General features: G+C 38.1%; 1 protein-coding gene across 1 annotated transcript in view; it reads left to right on the top strand.

Moving 5' to 3' along the window:
- Window positions 1–5,789, top strand: part of LOC122572583 (synaptogenesis protein syg-2-like) — a 108,880-nt gene that overhangs the window by 7,982 nt on the left and 95,109 nt on the right. The window lies entirely within an intron of this gene.

Genomic DNA, 5,789 nt, shown 5'->3' with positions numbered 1-5,789 from the left:
TTCGTTATCGAACCCAGGATCATTGTCATTAGCGTCTCGAGTATCTAATTACCACGGTTACTTGTCGATATCTGTAACAATCATATTTGCTCTAGTCCATATCTTCTCTATTGCATAACGACAATGTCTAATTACAACGAAGATTTCTTTCACGCCCTTAACCCCAGCTCTAATCATAACGCTTCTCCGACATATATATGTGTGTGTGTGTCGGGTTCACACTATGATTAGGGTTGGGATTAGGGGCGTGAAATTCTTGTAATTGAATAATGTTACGTATGTATTCCCAAATCACTTTTTCCTATTTCCTTACTTCCATGCAAGTAAATATGTATGTAAAAAAAAGTCGATGTTATCCGAGCGAGGGTTATGATTTTGGTAACACCATGTTCCTCCATATCGCTAAATAATGATCGATGTACCACCGTGGACCTTCGACAATAGTAGATTTGAAACAGGAACTGTGAGATTGCGGACCGGTTTGCCAAATTAAGGTCGTATGCAACATTCCCGCATTGCATGCCTGCATACCCTATACAGCTGCTTGTGTGGAGTGTATGCAAAATTCAGGAAACCACCCTCATGGCGTTCTCACGTGCTCACCTCTATCCGCAACCCTTCGGATAATCTCACACAAGTTACTACGTAGCGTAGGATTCGGTATTAAATCAGTTTTTCAAATTCAAATACGATCAAATTCTTAATTACTACGTATTTATACTTTTATACTATTCGAATACTCGTGACATTATGAATAATTACCGTTCGTACTCTTCGAGATTCAATTTCAACCAACCTATACGCGAGATACATCGTACAGGCTTTTCGTAATGGCTTCTCTCGGCGTACTTGGTCACTGTCGATAAGACGAACACTGACAACCTCGTGTTTTCTATACGATAGCAACTTGATCTTTCCAAATTTTCAATAAAGTTCATCTTTTAAATTCAATGCGATAGATCGTAGAGCGTTAGACCGTAAGCCGTAAACGAACGAAAAATTATTAATTGCATAGAAGATCTAAATTTTAATATGACGCGAGCTACAATTTTTCAATTGTACAGTTGTCACGGAGCACGGTTCAAGTCTACAAGCTAATACAATATCAAGCTATGCGACAATACGTTACTACACTTATACGTTACTATAGTAAACTCAATTTCCAGGACAAAAGTGAATAAATAATCAATGTAGCACGAATCTTCTCTGAAAGTATCGTTTTGTGTTCTTTTTAATTCGTAGGTTGACAGGCGACAATTTACCGAAGTGAATAGTTAAACGAATTGGTATCTCGAAACCCGATTGGAATACCGATACATTCGGTTATTGGAGCGCATTGTTCCTAGAGTTGGTGTTGAAACACGAATCGAGGAAGTATTTAAAGGTGTGATATAGAGGATAGCCAGAAGTGAAAACAGCTTTCAAAATTTCAATGAAATTAATTAGATAACGTTCAATCTTTGTACAACGAAACAGGTTATTGAAAGGTCATGTAGTTTTAACGCGTTCCCGCTTATTCGTGATAGAATCATGTTATGTACATGTATACGTGTATACGTAGCATATATCACGGTAAACATATAGAAATATATAGATGATAAACTTTGTAGTTCCGTTTGTACGAATAGAATGCAAAGTTAAAGGAAACAAATAAATTGCAAAAGCTACGATAAAAGTAAAAATAAAAATAATATTTTCTTGCGTATCGTAGCCTGTAGCACGACATGCCTGCGACATACAAAGAAACTGATACGAAGAAACACGGGAAAATGAAATAAGAAACATCCATGGTAGAATAATAAATTTTTGATAAAAATAGCAAAGCCTACTATGCACAAAACATAGTATACATAATATTTGGGATAATCGCGTGTTGTATTAATTCATATCTATTCATAAACTTGAAATTAATTAATAACATGTACATTTTCATCGAAATCAAAGTTATTCGTATGCTTTAATAATATCATAAATTTGACAAAGTATACATAACTTTCTGGCCATGCGAAGTTGGCCTTGTATTATTCAATTTTTTACGTTCCAATTTCTACGAGATACGCAATATGTAATATATAGTAGATGGGTGGAGTAATCGATAATATCAAAGCCTGCTATAATACTATCAAAACTTCTAAATAGAAAATATGTTGAAACACGCGACATTCAGAATACAAATATCCAATGAAATATACGCAAACAACTGGATATAATAGATATTATTGTATTGGATACGAGTTTGTAAATGGAGTTTATAGATCGGATCACGGTAGCTGTATTTGAAAAAAGTATAGTAGCCTGGTAATGTTGCAGGATAATTCAGTGTCGAGCCGTTTTCATTGATCGAACGAATCGATAATTGGTATCTCGGAAGCAAATTAGAGTGCTGATAGAGGTAGCTGTCGAGGGTGCATTGTTGTCGTGGTCGTCGACGGAGCAATAGAGGAAACAAGCAACTGGACCCGACCGGCCAGGCGGAGGGGCAGGCAGGCAGGGAGGCAGGGAGGCAGGGAGGCAGGCAGGCAGGCAGGCAGGCAGGCAGGCAGGCAGGCAGGCAGACGCGAGTAAATGCGAAGCTTGCTGTTTGCTCCGCCACGGCGTGCAGCGGCGTCCGATTAATTTCTCGGGCAAAGCCTGCGGGCTCCAAGGACATTGGCAACGATTGTTTTCGGCTTTGCCGATCTCAAAACCGTGTAAACGTCCGGCAGTTGCTTTCGCGTGTTTCCTAATTAAACTACCACTATACGGCGAGAGAGACCATAGCTACCACATCAACGACAAACCGCCTCTCCTATTTACATTAACATCTTAATACTTAATACTTATCAACTCTTAATACATGCTGTGTCTGCAATTCTACTACCGTTTTATTCATTTTCAACTTAATTAGCTTCATAAATAATTAATTATTTTCAGCTAAACTATTAACTTGACATTAATCGTTCTAAAATAATGGAAGAATAATCGGAATATCAGCGATAGTCGTTAGCTTTTTCGTTAAAGACTAAACCGTTAAATGTGAAATTAAACGTAAACTGGATATACAATAACGAGGCGCTATCGCTTGTTAACGCCTGTTAACGTCACAGTAGAAAGCTTAATAAGTTTCTGTTTTTCGAGATAATCATCTGATTTTCGATTACTACTCGTTTCATTCGCTGCAACACCTTTCAATAGGAAATATAGTCTATGAAATAAGGACATGGCCGCGAAAAACAGTATTTAAGGGTTGAACATGATAAGCGATAAAAAAAAGGTAACATTTATTTATACCTTCCACGTACATATACGTACATACGTAATACATATATGTATCTGGGCAAATATTTGCCTGAGAGAAGTTGAAATGGGATAACATGTCGTACGAATGTATATAAAATTAATATCCTTAAAATAACGGGAAACGCCATTCTGAAATCTTCAATTCAATGAAATTTGCGTAGGAAGAGGATAGGTACTAATGAAAATCGAGGATCTGCATTTCTCCAAGGTTAATGGGAACCAAGAGGGAACTAACGAATTCAACAAACTGTAAGAGTTGGTTGATCGCACGAATTTACGGCACAGCGTTATGATATTTTCCACGATATCGTGGCAGGTTTCCAAAACATCGTCGAACGATGAAGAATATATAAAAATTGCTAGTTGTACTTACTAGCAACGTTTATTTCTTGCACGACATTGCCCATCCATGTGTCTTGATTTTACGTAATACGTAATTTCACGTAAGAAACGATTTAACGAACCGATGATGTACCGCGATATGCAGGTTCATTTTACGATAAATTCTACAAGATGTTGGAACGGTATGAGAACCGGACCCAGTTGATCGATCATGAATGTTAAACGTTATGGAAAACTGAAATGCGCACAAATTTACAGAATATATACAAGAATATACGAAATACGTATCAAGGTAAAGTATTCGTTGTAAAATTTTAGACTATGAAAGAAATTTGTATTCAGTTGTTCTATTCTATTGTTCCTTTTTGACGCGATCCATGAAAATGTAAAATTTCATAAACATCCGCGATCTAATAATAGGTAATTCGTAATAGCAATAAGTAATAATTTCCTGAGTGGGTGCTTTAATTTAAGATTTTTTCATAATTTAACAGCGCATCGTAAGATCGGCAGAAGATCGATATCAACGCATTCGTATTATTATCTGTACGATAGAACTCCATTTATCCGAACCCGTTGGGGGACAAACAGTTCATGTAACTAGAGGTTATACAATAGGAATTCACCAAATCTCTCTGCTACCTATGATTTCTCGTTCGAATAATTGGCGTTCGTGTTCACTTAATCGGGCACTAGCTAAAATTTCGTTTCGATAAATGATATTCTCTGCCCTAGTTTACCACGAATGCAAATATAAATGCATACACTTGTTCGCAACAGTATGTGGATGACTACGACATCGACGCTCCCCCGCGTCGCCACGATAGATACGCTTTTGCTTTCGAACGGCAAAGTTCAAGGGACCATTTGCAATCTTCGATTCGTTCAAAATTATTTTTTACAAACAAATTGACAAAGCTGCCCAGGAAGCTCGCATTATAAACTTGATTTCGTCCAAACGGCAATCGTAGTTAAGTTATATCTCGATCGGCTTGAACAGCTTTAATGCGCTGCTCGCTTCGTATCTCGCACGAACATGCATGTTCGAGTAACTATGTAAATACATTCGTAAAAGGTTACGACCGGCCTGTAAAATTAAAAACAGACACAAATACCTCATACGTTGTTAGAAGACACTCGCGAGCGATAGATGCGTGGCTTACTTTCTGCTCCACTAATTATATTATAATCGGTCTTTCGGATAAACTATTATATACATACGTATTTGGTTTATCGGTGTTTCTCTTTCTATCGAGCAATGTTCGGATCGCGACTGTTTCATTTTCCGTATCATTTTTCATAGCTCGTGATACAAGGGACAAATACGAGTTGGAATTTTCCCGTAAATGTACTGCCGCAAATGTACTGTTTCTCGTAAACGTTGTTGTCTTTTATTCAAAATGATATATCGCGTATAAAGAAAAGAAAAATTATATATTTTAGATTTTATGCCATAAATTAAGTTCTAGTAGTTTAAGTTTTAGTAAACGCTTATTGGATTTTTACTTGTTTCGTTATCTCTTTTAAGCCGATCGATTATAAGAACAGAGTTGACAAAACTGAAATTCCACCATTGGGAATTCTATAACATTAGATAGAGCTCGTCTAAGAGCACGAATATACGTGATATAATATTGGATGGGGAATAATTCACAAGGTGTGATAGAAAGCGAAACAAAGAGACTAAAAGCAGTTGCAGATTAGCATTCATACAATAATTGTAGCAGTGTGACGGCACTCGGCAAGCAAATACCGCCACTCGACACTAACTAGTAACGGACAACATAACCACCTCAAACTGGTGACCCCGACGCGATGTGATCGACTTCGAAACAGAGGTGTGACCGTAATAGCGCTATCGAGACTTTAAGCCGCGAACCTACGACTCTGGAAAACTGGACCTCTATCGCTACGACGAACGCGGAACGACGACACGCACCGTAGCGACAAGTATCCATCGCCACATCGAACACCTCGCGCAACATCTGCTAGGGTTTGACTACACGCGGTCGACGCTTTATCCCGTAGCGAAACGGCAAATCCGCAGATGTCGAATTCTCTCACAAACGCACACGGAAACAACGGGTGAATCGTACGACCATAGGCACAACACGAAAAGAGGAAAACGTTATCACTGGTAAGGGGGTACTGTGGCGGTACTCGACAGC

This window comes from Bombus pyrosoma, linkage group LG11 (genome assembly GCF_014825855.1).
Source record: "Bombus pyrosoma isolate SC7728 linkage group LG11, ASM1482585v1, whole genome shotgun sequence".
NCBI classification, from domain to species: domain Eukaryota; kingdom Metazoa; phylum Arthropoda; class Insecta; order Hymenoptera; family Apidae; genus Bombus; species Bombus pyrosoma.
The sequence above is the reverse complement of the archived record's forward strand: the minus strand, read 5'-3'. Positions and strand labels throughout refer to the sequence as shown.